Consider the following 16,682-nt stretch of genomic DNA (forward strand, 5'->3'; position numbering starts at 1 on the left):
TGCTGAATAGGACATAATCTCAATTAAACTTATTTAATAGATCAACTAAAGACACTACTGTGATGTTATTATATATCACCCGCTGTGTATTACTGAGCTGAATCATAAACTTTAAATAACTGAAGGTTTTATACTCAGATAAATATGCCCTCCTTTGTAGTTGGATGCCATGTCAGGAGGGAGGAGCTTGCCTCAGCAGGCTAAGAGTGACTCACAGCTTGGCAGACTTGGTCTGCAAAAATGCACTGTGTGGAGTGGTGCTTTCAGATATAGGGACAGGGCTACCGTAATTAAGCACTATTGCATACCTCCAAAAAGTCCCACTTTTTATGTAACAGTCGAATTTGCCCAAAGAGAAAAATAAGTCAGGACTTATAGATCATGGTGTTGCTAATGGGCATTGGGGGCTAGGTTCTGTAGATCAAGGGGACATGGTCAGATCGTATTTTGGGTGTAACCATGTCTGTCCTGATTTTTTAAATTGGGAATGTTGGCAGGCATGCTATTGTAGAAGTGTACCTGAAATAATACATTATTTTTAAGTAATAAATGTTATTAAGGATGGAGGGCTTCATTTTAAGTGAGAAACATGTGATATATATATATATATATATATACATAATTTAGGCAGTGGGGCCCTCAGGGGATTTCCCCGTTATCCCGTTGGGCCAGTCTGATGCTTAGGTTACTGCATTTGGGGAACACACACACACACACACCCACACACAAGTAAAATTGATTTTTTTTTCTCTAATGTTGTTTTTTCAACTATATAACAGACCTAAATTATGATATTTGTAGAAAAAGATAGTCCTATCAGGAGAAAAGGGATATAAAATTTGCTTCCGTAGACTAAAAACAAAAGAAGGTTATTCCTAACCATATGGATGGATATATACCAAACCTAAAAATGCGCCTGGTCACGACAAAAGCTAAGCTAAGCACCAGCGAAACGCGTGTCAGTTTCACAGGATGCACCCTATGTCTATTTAAAACTATGAGCAAAAGGACAATTAAATCCCCCAATAACTCCTGCATATTCAAGCAAATGATTAGTGCATTTTAGAGAGACCGATAGTTAGGCGGAGATTCTGTCAGTACTTTTAGCGCTGACATCTCCGTAGAGGTCCCGATAATTATTTGCTAGTGACAAGGATGACCTATATTATTTGACCTGCTATTAGAAATTCAGTACTATGAGGTCTAGACCAATCCTCTCTTAATAATTTAGTTTATGTGAATAATATCTTAGCAGTGTTACTATATAATCTGGTTATATTAACAATACTTGCTGCATGTTATTGAGAAATTGAAACATAGTAGGCAGTATGTAAGACTACAGGTAGCACAGAGTAAATGTATAACTCTGGGCTTTTTTGATCTATAAAATTTGTATACAAGTATCTACCTCTATAGTATAAATTTATTTATGATCCAAGACGTGAATCAGGGTGATTATATAAAACATAAACAAGGGGTATGCATTGAGGAATGGTTCATAAATATAACTACCCTTAAGGCAGGGTTTCCCAAACCCAGTCCTCAGGGAGCACTAACAGTGCAGGTTTTCCCGGTCACAAGTAAATAATTAGGACCACCTGTGGATCTGTTACAATGTGTCAGTCAGTAATGAATACACCTGTGCTCCAGCAAGGAGATCTGAAAAACATGCCCTGTTAGGGCTTCCTGAGTACCAGGTTTCAGAAACATTATATTACGGTAAGCAATTTCCGCTCATTATTCAACGATTGTCTATGGGACGCGAGGGACTATGGGTGGCAAAGCGGGCAGCACCTCGAGCCAAACTGAGTCTCCCCCATTGTGCGAGGATTAGATATCTATGGTTTAATTCCCAACCATGGCTTTATCTGTGAGGAGTTTGTATGTACTCCCCGTGTTTGCGTGGGTTTCCTCCGGGTGCTCCGGTTTCCTCCTACACTCCAAAAACATACTGGTAGGTTAATTGGCTGCTAACAAATTGACCCTAGTCTGTGTCTGTCTGTCTCTGTGTGTGTGTGCGTTAGGGAATTTAGACTGTGAGCCCCAATGGGACAGGGACTGATATGAGTGAGTTCTCTGTACAGCGCTGCAGAATTAGTGAACTATATAAATAAATGGTGATAATGATGATATGGTGTACTGTGTGCATCCATAAAAACCTCCATACTAGCCAGCATTGATGTACATATGGGAAAGAATGTGGTGGAACAGGGGCCAAATAAGGGACTGTCTCATATAAGTGAAAATATGACTAAGTGTGTCCCTAAAATTCTCCTTACTACTGTAAGGGAAATGTAAGAGTTTCTAATTATTGATAGATAACAAAGATACTGTTGGTTTAGTGAGATGGGAGCTCGTTGCTGAATTACTTCACTGCCAGACATTGCCATACCTGAGGCACCGTGCACCAGGGCAGATATTAGACAATGGGGGGTACAGACCGCTGCAGAGGGACATACAGAGGTGTAAGAGGCACAGGATCACGGGAGGAGAGGGAGATGCAGGCGGGGGGAGCAGCACGGACCGTGGTCACTGCAGAGCCAGCTGCTGCTGTCAGACTGTGCGGGCAGGAGGATGGGAGCTGGCAGAGGCGCCCGGTGAGGGGCACGGACCACCTGGCACCTGCTGCTGAGCGGGCGCTGACGTCAAAGGTAAGTTCATATGGCACAGCTGTACCACCGGGCACACTCACGGTAACCTATCGCGATGACCACCGATACTTGGTGACATTTCTGGGAAGAGGGACAGTCTGCTATGTCCAGTGACAGCCAAGGGGTGCTAGAGACAGCCAGAGACATTTAGTGACCGCATTTGACGGAGGTAGTAGCTGATGGGCTCAGTGTGACAGTCCAGACAAACTCAGAGTGGAAGAAATGCAGCCAAATTATATTAGTAATATATTCTTAGGTGTAGTGGCTAACAATGCAATCATAGTGTGACAGACGTAAGCAGTCATACATCAGGAACACTGAACCTGAAATCAGCTTATCATCATCATCATCATCATTTGTTTATATAGCGCCAGCAGAGCCATAACTTAAAACTTTAGTGCCCTGGATGAGAAGGAAAACTACTGCCCCTCTAGCCCTCAATTTTAACCAAATTAGCCTAAAATATTCATAAACTGCACCCCCCCCCCCCCCTTCAGCATTGTTCCCTGGTTACGTCCCTGAGCGCCAGTAAATCCCATAGCGTCTACAATTATATTCTACAATTATAATAGCTTACAGTCTATTGGATATAAGCAATGTTTATTTGCATTTGCAAGTGCGCCTACTTGTGAGCCTTGTGCCCACTTTGTGGTCTTTGAAAACACCCCAGTAAAGGCAAACTGCTCCTAGTTTTTTGGATTGTAGATGTCCAGACCATGCGCTGAGTGGAAAATGTAAAAGTGTCACCACACAGTCCAACTTGCGACCACCCCCTTTTTACTTTTAAACATTTCCTATAATACAGTTCCGCTTAATCTCGTTTTGGCTTTAATTAATCATTAGAGTGAGTATACATCAGAGTTATCTTTATTACACGTGACACTTTTGGGTGTTTGAAAAATTGGATTACATTGGTCAAAGTGCATCCAAAATTTTTTGCAGAAGCTCTAACAGAAAGTGCAAAGTGCATCTCTATACTGTATAGGGTGAGACCAGATCTTTGGGACCTCAGAGCTGGTGAAGAGGTGAGGAAAAGGCTGTGCGCCCTTCTGCAAAGAAGGAATCACCCTACTAAATGCACACTTTGGGCTAGGTTTACTAAGCTGCAGGTTTGAAAAAGTGTGGATGTTGCCTATAGCAACCAATCAGATTGTAGCTATCATTTTGTAGAAGGCACTAAATAAATGACAGCTAGTATCTGCTATAGGCAACATCCCCACTTTTTCAAAGCCGCAGCTTAGTAAATTTAGCCCTTTATCTTATTTAAGTTACCCTGTCACATGATGTGACATCTAATTTCTGCACTTCAGTTCAAAACTAGGCAACCCTGTGTGTCTTAATTGGCACCTAGCAAGGATTACCCACAATTCCTCCACTTCCTTCCATCACCTGGTTCAAATTTTGTACCCCCAAAGATGCTAACAACACATCTTGGCCTATGCAAGCCCTTTCCTTGCAAAACTGTATGTGACATTACAAAAGAGTATTTATTTGCTCATCAAGAAGAGATGTGGTCCAGCTGACTTTGCGGTTTATATATGACCCTTTCTGTCTGACTGAGATATTGAGCACCGGCCCAGTTATACTGTATGACAAACACTGAGATCTCAAAATACTTGGACTAATTCAGTGGCATCTGTTGAAATACAATACTGGCTGCCATCGCATACGACTCGGGGCGGAGATGAGAGGCATTTTGAAGCGTCAGATGAGTGACAGGCAGCTCATTCAATGTCAAGTTCCTGAGACTGAATTATGGGTTTCTCCCACCCTGCTCTACATTACTGTAATATTATCGAATACACAGTTTGTGAGATATCTATATACTAAAAGATAGTTTGGAGTTTGTCCTTATAGGTAGCCAAAAATTTAACCCAATGGCCTTTGTTGTGTTTGCGTGGGTTGCCTCCGGGTGCTCCGGTTGTGTGTTAGGGAATTTAGACTGTAAGCTCCAATGGGGCAGGGACTGATGTGAGTGAGTTCTCTGTACAGCGCTGCGGAATCAGTGGCGCTATATAAATAAATGATGATGATGATGATGTCTGCAAATGTGATATAACTTGTTTGAGTTCTGATAACTGTCACCCAAACAAAACAAAAGTGTGTGTGTGTGTGTCTGTGTGTGCATGCGTGTGTGTGTGTGTTACACTCATGAGGGCCTCCACACCAGGCACTAACATGTTGATCTACAGAATGACGCTTTGCCTTCCAAGACAACAGACAATTGTGTGTCCTCTGTGCCTGGTGTGGGCAGTAATCATAGCTCCCGATGAATGACAAGTGAAACGTTATACAGAACAAGAACTGTTGCTTTTTATGTCTGTCTGTCCTGGGCTGGCAACTACTGGATTAGTGATGGGTATTAATAGTCATAAGCAACTATGCTAATTGAAACTGCATAAGCAGTGACAAGTTAAGAAAGAAATGTCTCTTAAAATGTATTTGTAATATTCTGGACTAGCTGCGTGACAAGTAAATCTTCTGAAAACTCTTTCTACTCTGTGCAGCGTCAGATGGATCCTGCTGACCTTCAGCGAGGAAAACATTTGCAAATTCATAAAAACTCTTTTAACTCAGCGCGATGTCAGATTAGTCCGGCTGATCTTCAGCAACTCACGTGTTAAACCTCTGAGAGTAAACAAACCGTATCCCCTATTGGTGTCGGCTTTGTCCTCCTTCTAGTGCCAGTTATAGGTCACACGTGGCCCCAAGGTGTGGGGTTACCAGAGACCCAATGCAGCCACAATGGAGCCATGAATAAAACATTTTGCATTGAAAAAATTAGCACAAGGCTTCGCTTTATCAAAATATTCCTAAAGGGGAATGTTTAGTGGAAACTGTAGCCCACGGGAAAACATCTAGATCTACATATGAATGAAAGGAGATGACGAAAATATTTGTCTGAAAATGCATTAAATAATTCACACAAAGTTTTGTAGGAATGTTGACAAGTAGACACCTACTGTAACCTAATTGCGTTGGTTTTGTAAAGGGATTATATTATATATCATGTCAGTGATTTAAACAGGGGTTTTCTTTATGATTGCAGAGAGAAACAGTTCTCTGACTTCATCTTTGTATGCAGCACTGGCAATCGCCCCCCCCCTCAGCAGCAATCCTCATACCTTTAAATTGCAGCCAACAGGTCCAATCAAAGTGAAGTAGTGGGCGGGCTATCTGAGACCAATCAATCAGAGTGAAGGAGGGGTGTGGCTATGCTAAATCACACACACACACACACACACACACACACACCAGATCAAAAGGAGGTAGTGGGAGGGCCACCTGAAGCCAATCAATCAGAGTGAAGGAGGGGCGTGGCTATGCTAAATCACACACACACACACACACACACACACAGAAAAAAAAGTCTAGGTCCACCCCTGTTTGTATGGACAATTTAGTGTGCAACTATGGGGTCTATTCAGTGGCGGATTCAGGAGGATGGGGGCGGTTGGGGCAATATCACCCCCTAGCCGGGGTGTGCTGCCTGCGGCCACACGCTATGTGCAGGTCCTAGTCGGCAGACAGTGAATCCTGCCGGCCGCTCTGATTGTGTTTTAAACACAATCAGCGGCCATGCAGCATACTCTCCCTGCCAGTCTCTGCCGACACGGGTCTGCACACAGGCAGCTCACTACTGCTAGAAGTAGAAAAAGGGGGTGGGGACTAAGTCGCCCAGCCGCCCCTAAAAAATCTATATCCGACCCCTGGGTCTATTTAACAAGTGGTAGAGCCAAAATGTTAGCATAAAACGCCAACAAAAGACTCTTTCGCTGCTGTTTCATATATAACCAAGAGTTGACGCCGGAGATATCAGAGGTTTTCCCGGCCTTAACCTATTTACCGTTGCTTAAAGCTGTCCCCATAGACCTCTTTTGGGGGCACCGGTATTAGGCAATTTATGAAGCTGTGAAAGCAAACCTTATCACAGATAAGTGACTGCATCTCAGGGTGGAGCTCAGTGCTTTTAACGTGGGAGTCGGATGAGGGCTCTTTGGCTTTGCTGGATCCATCACTAGGTCAAAGCGCTAAGGTCATCCGCCATGTTAGCTGCGTTAGAATGATCTTCTCCGGGGCTCCCAGAGCAGCCCCAGCTATAGTGGTGGTACTTCATTATATATGTACTTCCATTATGAGAGTTACCACCAACCCAATGGTAATTAGACCCCTATGTCTTTCCATGTGTAGCATGAGTGACACCTATAGGCAATGGTACCCATTATACTGTAAATAAAGGAACTCTTAAAAGTCAATTTTGATAGAACATGAAAGACCATCTAGCAGCGTTGAAATTATGTACAATAAAGTTTCCATACATTGACAGAATTTGAGATGTTTGACATTTTCATTCTTATTATTCCATGTTACCAGCCATGACAGACTGGCTGCAGTATGCTTCAAAAAAACTATTGCAATGTACTGGCCATACCCGCTGTGATTTATTTTCTTCCTTGGTTATATTTAGGGGTTTATCAAGCCGGTCTGGTTTATTTTGACTTACAGGAAATGTTGACATGGCACAAGTTTTGCCAAAGCTACAACACGTTTCCTTTCCATGAATTCCTCATCCACTATATTTAAGGAGCGTAATTATTAGCAGCATCAGGTGTCTGCAGAATGCGCTGTCAACTGATAAAAGTTTACTCATTCCTTATCCTAGGAGATACTGTTACACAAGAAGAAGTGTATATGATTTAAAAAGGTTGAATGCATAATAAGCTTTTGAATTATATTGAAGTATACAACAACTGGATGATCTGATGACACAATTTTGTACGCATAGCAAAAGTGCAAACACAAAGAGCAAATAGAGTGGGGCAGATGTGTTCCTTGTTGAGTATGGATTAGTCATGTGAGTGCGTTTATTTTGCACCAATATGCGGAAATGAGATTTCGTTCTGCAGGGTGAGGTTAGTGAAATGAGATAAAAGATTGAATAGGGAGCATTTAGAGTGCAGCTCGTTGCTTTTCAGGAGCTGCGCAGCCTTTTTTACCCACCAAAGGACTTGCTTTTTTAGGTCCTATATTCAAAAACTGGGAGTTCACAAGCTCCATACAATAAAGATATTAAAGATGACTGGTTGGATTTTTAACTGGGAGCTGGCTCACGTTGCAGCCTGCACTGTTGGAGGACTCAATCCATCCACTCCTCTTCTGTAGTGCTCTCTGGGAGAGGAACCAATGTATTGTAGTGCATGGCTTTGAGCTGCAGCAGCGATGACCAGGGGCCTGATTCATTAAGGATCTTAATTTGAGAAACTTTTTATTTCAGTCTCCTGGACAAAACCATGTTACAATGCAAGGGGTGCAAATTAGTATTCTGTTTTGCACATAAGTTAAATACTGACTGTTTTTTCATGTAGCACACAAATACTTGATAGCTTATTTGTACACTGAAATTTAAATTTGATATTTGTGTGCTACATGAAAAAACAGTCAGTATTTAACTTATGTGCAAAAAAGAATACTAATTTGCACCCCTTGCATTGTAACATGGTTTTGTCCAGGAGACTGAAATAAAAAGTTTCTCAAGTTAAGATCCTTAATGAATCAGTCCCCAGCAGGTAATTAAGATGAGATTTTCCAAAAACGGGAAGCCACTTTAATGGCAGGAGTCCGTTATTACAATGGATTTTATCAGTACTAATGCATTCATAAATGGCTTAGTAAATCCAACTAAAGATACTCAGCCCTCCATATTTCATTATGCCAGGAACAATTCTTACTGGTAATTAGATAGAGAAAGTAGGCATGCATTATACTGCTGCAAGAAGTGTCAGTATACAATATCAATATATGCATTTATATTATTTCCTTCTACTTCTGCATTATGTTTTCCTCTGTTCATTAGTTAATGATCTCAAAAATAACCTGCTGAAGAATTGAGGCACCCAAGTGTATTAATACGTACTGACGTATTATGGAATGATTTATGGAATAAATGGAATTTATGGAATGTCGTTCCAATGAGTAGAGTTTCAGGCCGGGAGGATAGTGGTTTGGAAAATATAGAACTTCCAAATCTTTCCTGTATTCTACAACCTTTCCAAGTACAAACCAGCCTGTCTTTTAATTAAAGTGCTAATAATAAGGAAATATCTTGTTTAATCCAGGGCTAAATGAGTCACCTGATTAAATCAGATGAGACTAACCATATATAAAAACACAGTGCGACTATATGTGACTATCTATTTTGTGGTGTTGTCTTGTTTTCCATTATGTTTCTGAATGGGATATCTGTATATGATTTGATGACGGCCATTCATTCGTGTTGTGCAATTCCATGTAACTAATGTGATTTCCATTCATGCAGTTGGCTCAGATTACTTTGCTGCACACTTTGATTGTGTCAAACTAAAATCAATGCATGTAGCAGGTCTCACTGACAATATGTTATAAATCTGAGGTCTGGTTTATTGCAAACCCTTTGGTTTTCTTTTGAATATGGAGACAGGAGAATTGTTTGTTTTTTTTAATCTGAAAAGCAAATAAATACGTCAACAATAGGTTGTCTGATAGGAGGCTGACCCGGCGATGATTTTCCTACTACCCTCTACGGCAGTAAGGCTACGGTAGAGGGATCGCTGCGGTAGAGGGATCTTCGGATCTCCCCATAGGGTACAATGGCTAAAGCCATCTTCAGTTTGGATCAAGCTCCGAAAAGCTAGGCTTTTTGTACCTTGTTAACTTGCCCCAGACTAAGTTTAGCATTAATCTGCAGTCCCCATCATTTTTAATGGGGACTGCGGTTTAATGCTAAACTTAGTATAGTGCAGGAGATATCTATGATTTCACCCACGTTAGGCTTTTGTTACATAGCTATGTAGCTTAAAAATGCCTAAAGCATGCGGAGAAGGCCTTTTTCCATATAGTTTATGGCTTAATAAATAAGCCCCACAGTCTCCCAACGATCAAAACCTCCATCATGGCAAAAACAAACAGACATTGCACTTGCAAAAGTACACAAGCAGCACATGCAAAAATTCTCTCTCCAAAAAAACCCGACTTCCTCCACTATAAATTCATCCTTTCATCTTACGACCCTGCCATTTCACATCAAGGGTTGAGACTTGTGCCCCGTCTACTAACACCTGATGCCCTGTTGTCACCTTCAATGCACTTCACCACCCCTTCCTGCCTTGTAGTTCATTATTTTGCCATCTACTTAAAATTGACACCATCCAACAAGATATTTCCTCAGGCCAGATCCCACCCACCTCACCCACCTTCTCCTACACTCCCCAATCCACCCTCATTCTAATTCAACCATGGGGCCCTTAGCAAAATTCTGCTCGGGCTCATTCATCATTATCATCATCATCATATATTTATATTACAATTAGGTACAAACACAGTAATAAAACAATACTGGGTAATACAGACAGAAAGAGAGGTACCTTCCTCTATGATCTGTCTAAACAAAAATCCCCTTTCTAGACAAACATCTCAGGATGGCAATAACAGAAGAGAGTTAATGAAAAAATGCTTCATTCTTAGAATAAACATTTTAATCTGTTTTTTTATTTTTTACTTTTTTAATTTAGTTAAATTGAAAGACCCAGCTAGCCAGAAAGTCTCCGGCTAGCTGGCCTCAGCCACATTTTAATGATACCTTATGGAGATAGGTGGCTATTGCCATCTTATATATAAAATTCATTGCTCTGTTTGTTTGTTTGTCTGTCCGGTTATGCATTCGGACATCCCTGCACTGATTGGGATGAATCCAGCGTGAGGTGGTTCAGTTGGATCCCGGCCAGGTTTTAGGGGGTTAGGGTCCCGGGCTGGACCTCCCGTTGGTGTACACTGGGCAGAACTTTAACCTGAGGAGCCTGTTCTGAGTCTTCCACTGGATGGATGTGGACAAAAACACTGCACAGACTGGTCACATTGCATCCCAGAAGACATACTAGGGGTTGAGGTCCTGGTCGGACCTTCTGTTGGTGTACGATGGGCAGAACTTTGACCCAGGGAGCCTGTTATGGGCCTTCCACTGGATGGATTTGGATGATGTTTAATATAAAAACAAAAACGACACTGGGGAGCCACCTCATGGGTGTCTTGGAAGAGCTGCTAAGCTGCTAATTATTATTAAAATGTTGACAGTTACATCCAACTTATTGATAACTTAATAACCCGTAGAACGCCGGGTACTTCAGATAGTATATTAATAAATAGACCCCTGATTTATTTTTGAGAGACTTCTGTTATTCAAGAAAGGGGTGTTGGGAGTTTTAAAAAAATCAGTACAAAGTTGGAAGTAACCTTTAAATACAGGAATAAAGATGCATAAAATCACTCTATATTGTATGTATGTTGTCAGATAATGTATAGGTTGAAATATATACATGATTTAGGTTGATCCCTTGTAAACAAATGAGATGACTGGGGTGTTATCCCCTGGTTTGAATAACATTGCTGAGACTTCAGAACACTTACATGAGAAATAGAGCACCAGACGTATGTATCACAGAAGTACAAAGCGACATTGACATGTAATACTAAAATAAGAATAATTGCCTTATACTGCTCAGGCAACAATTATAGGTGAACACCTTCTAGCAATTTTTGGAACGCAGTTAATGGTCACTGTATAGTCAGTGGATCTTAGGAGTCAGGACAGAAGCCTTATATTGATGGAAGCAGTCAGACTTGTATTACTGTCTGTTACATTGATGAGAAGTTGTACAGGACGAGATCTGCACTGCATCCTTAGAGAAGAGATTTATGACTTGTGACATAATGGGTGTCTCTCACAAATTAACTGCAACCTCTTTGTCAGCTGGCTCTTTACAAGGATTCATGTGTTACCTATGTAGACACATAATACCAGAACACACAGAGTTCCTAGAAATGAATGCCACTCTCCAGCCCCTCCTGTGTGAATACAATGTATGTGGTAATTGTTGTCATGTATTGTGGGGATTAAGAGAAGAGTTCCCCAATGTTTTGTCTGCTGATTTGCTGTAAACTGCATTATTGCTGCAAGGTATGCTCTCTCCGTATGCTTAATAAGTGAGTTTGTTAGATGGAAGTATCGGTCATGAGACTCCTGGGTGAGCAGGCCGTCCGCCTGCATCCTGCCCACTTCATAGTGATTCATGGACAATCACAGCGTTTGGGCCCCATCCCCACAACTTGATGACAAGACAGCAGGGGCGGGGCCAATGTTACAGAAATCACAGCGCCATGCCCTCCCCTTTAAGCAGCTACAGATGGTGAAGATTAAAGGGACCCTTTAATGAAACTATTTGTGTCTTATGCTTTCTATGACTTTAAATTAATTGTAATGTTCTTTAAACAAGGCTACGAACAATACCTTGTCAAGATTTTAGTTTTCCAAGTTTGGCATTACTGCCTTTTACTTACCTGGATGAGGTTTGTATGTTGTGTGTACGTGTGGGTTTCCTCCCATCATCCAAAGACACACTGATGTGTAACTTGGCTTCTTATTAAATGTAAATGTTACAGCGGAACAGGATGTGAGGTTTCGGCAATGCTGAAGTTCTGCTCTTGCTTCACCGTTACATAGATCCCATTCCAAACTAAGGGCCTGATTGAAGTTCGAACACAACTGGAATGTAGGTTGTGTTTTAAAAAAGAGCTTGGAGTGGACTGTATTCAAATTCAAATGTGTCTGTGTGGAAGTACGGTCTGCCTAAACAGTACTTGTCGTACATGGACAGAAACAACAGACTGCAGTATAAACACATGCGTATGTACCATACAATATAGGACCTCTTAATAGTATAATCATTTATAGAAATATTTATATTTCATTTTTATTTCGTTTATAATATTACTTTCATACACATGTTCTATGCTAGCTAGTGGCAACTTTAATGTTAAATGGCTGGCAAAAGAATTGCTACTCCTTTATTTTTGGAACTAGCACAGTGTCTGTAATCACCGACTACCTTTAGTCAGGAACTAGCACAGTGTCTGTAATCACCAACTACCTGGAGCTAGGAACTAGCACAGTGTCTGTAATAAACAACTACCTCTAGTCAGGAACTAGCACAGTGTCTGTAATCACCAACTACCTGGAGCCAGGAACTAGCACAGTGTCTGTAATCACCAACTACCTGGAGCCAGGAACTAGCACAGTGTCTGTAATCACCACCTACCTGGAGCCAGGAACTAGCACAGTGTCTGTAATCACCAAATACCTGGAGCCAGGAACTAGCACAGTGTCTGTAATCACCAACTACCTGGAGCCAGGAACTAGCACAGTGTCTGTAATCACCAACTACCTGGAGCCAGGAACTAGCACAGTGTCTGTAATCACCACCTACCTGGAGCCAGGAACTAGCACAGTGTCTTTAATCACCAACTACCTGGAGCCAGGAACTAGCACAGTGTCTTTAATCACCAACTACCTGGAGCCAGGAACTAGCACAGTGTCTGTAATCACCAACTACCTGGAGCCAGGAACTAGCACAGTGTCTTTAATCACCAACTACCTCTAGTCAGGAACTAGCACAGTGTCTGTAATCACCAACTACCTGGAGCCAGGAACTAGCACAGTGTCTGTAATCACCAACTACCTGGAGCCAGGAACTAGCACAGTGTCTGTAATCACCAACTAGCTGGAGCCAGGAACTAGCACAGTGTCTGTAATCACCAACTAGCTGGAGCCAGGAACTAGCACAGTGTCTGTAATCACCAACTACCTGGAGCCAAGAACTAGCACAGTGTCTGTATCCATAAACATGTATACCCACTGGCAGCTCCATCTGCTGTCTTATGTAGCAAGTGGACACCTCTTAGATTTTTAACTTTTTTGGTCAGGATCATCATTACCTGATGGTTCATGTTATTTTATGTAATTTGTTTGTATCAATGAACAGTGTTACATAATATGGAGCTGCTTTATATTTGAAAACATAATAATAATTATGTTTACAATCACCACAGCTGTCACAACTGCTAAATAATAAAATACCCCCTGACATAAATGACATGTCAGAATAAACAGCATTACAGGCTTGTTTTCTGTACAAGTCAGAGCTATAGGCAAATTACAGTAACGAGGACAAAATGTGTACCCTAAAACAGCAACAGGTGGTAAGTGGCTCAGTATCTCCAAAGTCACTGCACCTAAAATTTCATTTGATTGGAACAGCTGCACAGTGGTTAGCATTGCTGCCTCACAGAGCTGGGACCATGGGTTCTATTAAAATAATATGGTGGTAGACTAATTGCCTGTAGATAAAATTGTTCCTAGTGTGTGTTTATGTGGGAGACTGGAATCCATCCCACACATCCCTACTAGGGCAGAGACCGATGTAGGTGACAAAAAACAAAACTGTACAAAACTATTCTCATTAATATAATTACATTTATTTATTAATTTGGATTATTCATTGTTGGTTGATGATCATGGTTACTCTCCGTCTGTAAATTCCTGTAAGAGTCAGAAGATGGCGTTAGTTACATAACTGCCTATTACACACAATACAAATTATTACAGGTCACAATGGGTAATGCAGCACTATCAGTAAGACACCACAACATATGTACACACTGGTATCTTTACATCTATGCAGGGCCCTCTTAACAACATTTGGGGCCCCCGGGCAAAGCAGTGCACCGGGGCCCCTATATATATAAAAAAAATGATTATATATATGGGCCCTGCAGCCCATGGGGTCCCGTCAGAGGCAGCGAGAGAAAAAAGTTCCTGAAAAAAAGAAGAAGAAAATACTTACCTTGCTCTCAGCTGGCGATCCGGCTCCCTCCCTGGTCTCCTCCTCCGTGCTGCGACTCCGCAATGGATGTCGGGCGGGCGTCATGCACTGCGAGCGCCGCACGGAGGAGGAGACCAGGGAGGGAGCCGGATCGCCAGCTGAGAGCAAGGTAAGTATTTTCTTCTTCTTTTTTTCAGGAACTTTTTTTTTTTAGCTGCCTCTGACGGGCCCCCGGGCACCTGCCCATCGTGCCCTATGGAAGAGACGGCCCTGCATCTATGTTATTGGCAGATACACAGGAGAGATGGAGGCTGACATAGGGGGGACGTCTATAAGAACGGAGGTAAATTGCCTTTAAAATGGAAATACGTTATTCGTATGTTCTATAAACATACCAACACTCATACTTGCCAACTCTCCCGGAATGTCCGGGAGACTCCCGCATTTTGCGAGAGTCTCCCGGACTCCCGGGCGAGTGTGGCAATCTCCCGAATTCTGCCCACTTCACTAGGAAGTGCCCACTTCCTAGTGAAGTGGGCAGAATTAGATCCCAAACGCCGCGATTCCCGATGAATCGCGGCGTTTAGCCCCGCCCCCCGCTGTCAAATGACGCAATTTGCGTCATGACGTCACAGGGGGCGGGGCCGAAATGACGCGATTTTGGCCGCCCCGCCCCCTCACGCCCCCCTCCACTGGCTGGCTCCCGGAAGAGAGCTGAAGAAAGTAGGTAAGTATGCCAACACTTTTACCTTCAGATTATAACCTCCATTATAAGGACAGTTTACTCTGCTTTCTGCTTCTTCCAGTGTTGTAGATCTGCCCCTATAGAGATCATTGGTCTCTATGGAGAGATGTAGGCTCAGTGTATATGGGCCCTTTACAGAAGGAAATGATGGAACAAGGACGGGGAAATACAGCGTCTCCTACTTTACCCCATGTACTTCTGTAATACACCAACCTACACTGATCCTACATCTACATTGTACCAATACTTACTATTCCCCTAGTATACAGCTGTCAGGGTACCAGGAGGAGCTCAGTGTTACTTAGCATTGGGCCGGGCATCTCTAGGTGCAGGGGCCTAAACATTGGTTTCCCCCCATCTCCTAGAGGTCTGGGGTCCCGATGCTAAATAGCACTGAGTTGTTATAGAAGGGGAGGGCGTTTATGCAACTTTCATTTATTTATTTATTTTAATACAAACCTAATGGCGGTTTCCCCTAAACCGGATGCAAATTAGGGGTTTTTAAATCACCGCACATCGCCAGCAGTTTGTGTTTTCTCCCTCCAAACCGCTTTTTAGTAAATCCTGCGGTTTGCACCGGCGATGAGCTGCTGTTTCCAAACCACCAACAAGCATGCAAGTTTAGTAACCGTCCCATTTGGGGATTATGTCTGTGTGAATGACATTATCACCAAAACGCAGCATTTATTTACTTTATTACTTTCTGAGCTTTCCGGATAACGTGTTTCCGGATAGAAGATGACGTATCTGCACCATGACCAGAGGGCAGCACATTTCTGAGGGTAAATATAATTACTAAGTACCTAATACATAAACCAACTGCAGCCAGAAATCTCTGTATCAGACAGACGCAGGTATAATGGCAGCTGAGTAACAAAGCCAATGCTACTAGTTTTATGTACTTCTTGAGACAACGTATTATAGGAATCAGAGTGACGATAAGAAATCAGCACATTGCCCTACAAGGAGGACCGGCCTCACCTTCTCTGAGGTCTGAGTTCCCCTTTCTCTTCTGTTTTGCATTTTTATAATCTCATCCAGCTGGGAAAGGAAAAAATATAATATTAAAACCAATAACTTATGAAGATTTATAATAAGATTTGGTACCATATGACTTTCATATCATTGAGGAACTATAAGTCCCAGAATGCGCAGTGAGTTAGAGCTGGTAGGACCCCCGGGGACATGTAGTTCTATTGCAGCTGGAAAGTCACAAATTGTTTCTCTCTGTGTTACAGTAACTAGCAGTAATGGGACTAACAATTATATAGCGGAGGGAGACAATATTTAAATAAACCAATTTGGTGGATATACTATGTACTTTCAATATACCTAAATGGTAGAAACTGGATTACAGACAAAGTCCAGTTGGGAAGTAATGCTATCTGTCTGTCTGTCTGTCTGTCTGTCTGTCTCTGTCTATCTATTTATCTGTCTGTCTGTCTGTCTGTATATCTATCTATCCGTCCGTCTATCTATCTATCTATCTATCTGTCTGTCTGTCTGTCTGTCTATCTATTTATCTGTCTGTCTATCTATCTGTCTGTCTGTCTGTCTGTCTGTCCATCCGTCCGTCCGTCTATCTATCTGTCTGTC

The 16,682-nt window shown here is 42.1% G+C and overlaps 1 protein-coding gene across 1 annotated transcript in view; it reads left to right on the forward strand.

Moving 5' to 3' along the window:
* Positions 1–2,631: 2,631 nt before the first annotated feature.
* PPFIBP2 (PPFIB scaffold protein 2) overlaps positions 2,632–16,682 on the forward strand; it is a 171,392-nt gene continuing 157,341 nt past the window's right edge. The window contains exon 1 of the mRNA XM_075188066.1: positions 2,632–2,651. The gene's annotated coding sequence lies outside the window, so the exon portion shown is untranslated. The remainder of the gene's footprint in view (positions 2,652–16,682) is intronic.

Source organism: Mixophyes fleayi, chromosome 10 (assembly GCF_038048845.1).
Source record: "Mixophyes fleayi isolate aMixFle1 chromosome 10, aMixFle1.hap1, whole genome shotgun sequence".
In the NCBI taxonomy this organism is placed as follows: Eukaryota; Metazoa; Chordata; class Amphibia; order Anura; family Limnodynastidae; genus Mixophyes; species Mixophyes fleayi.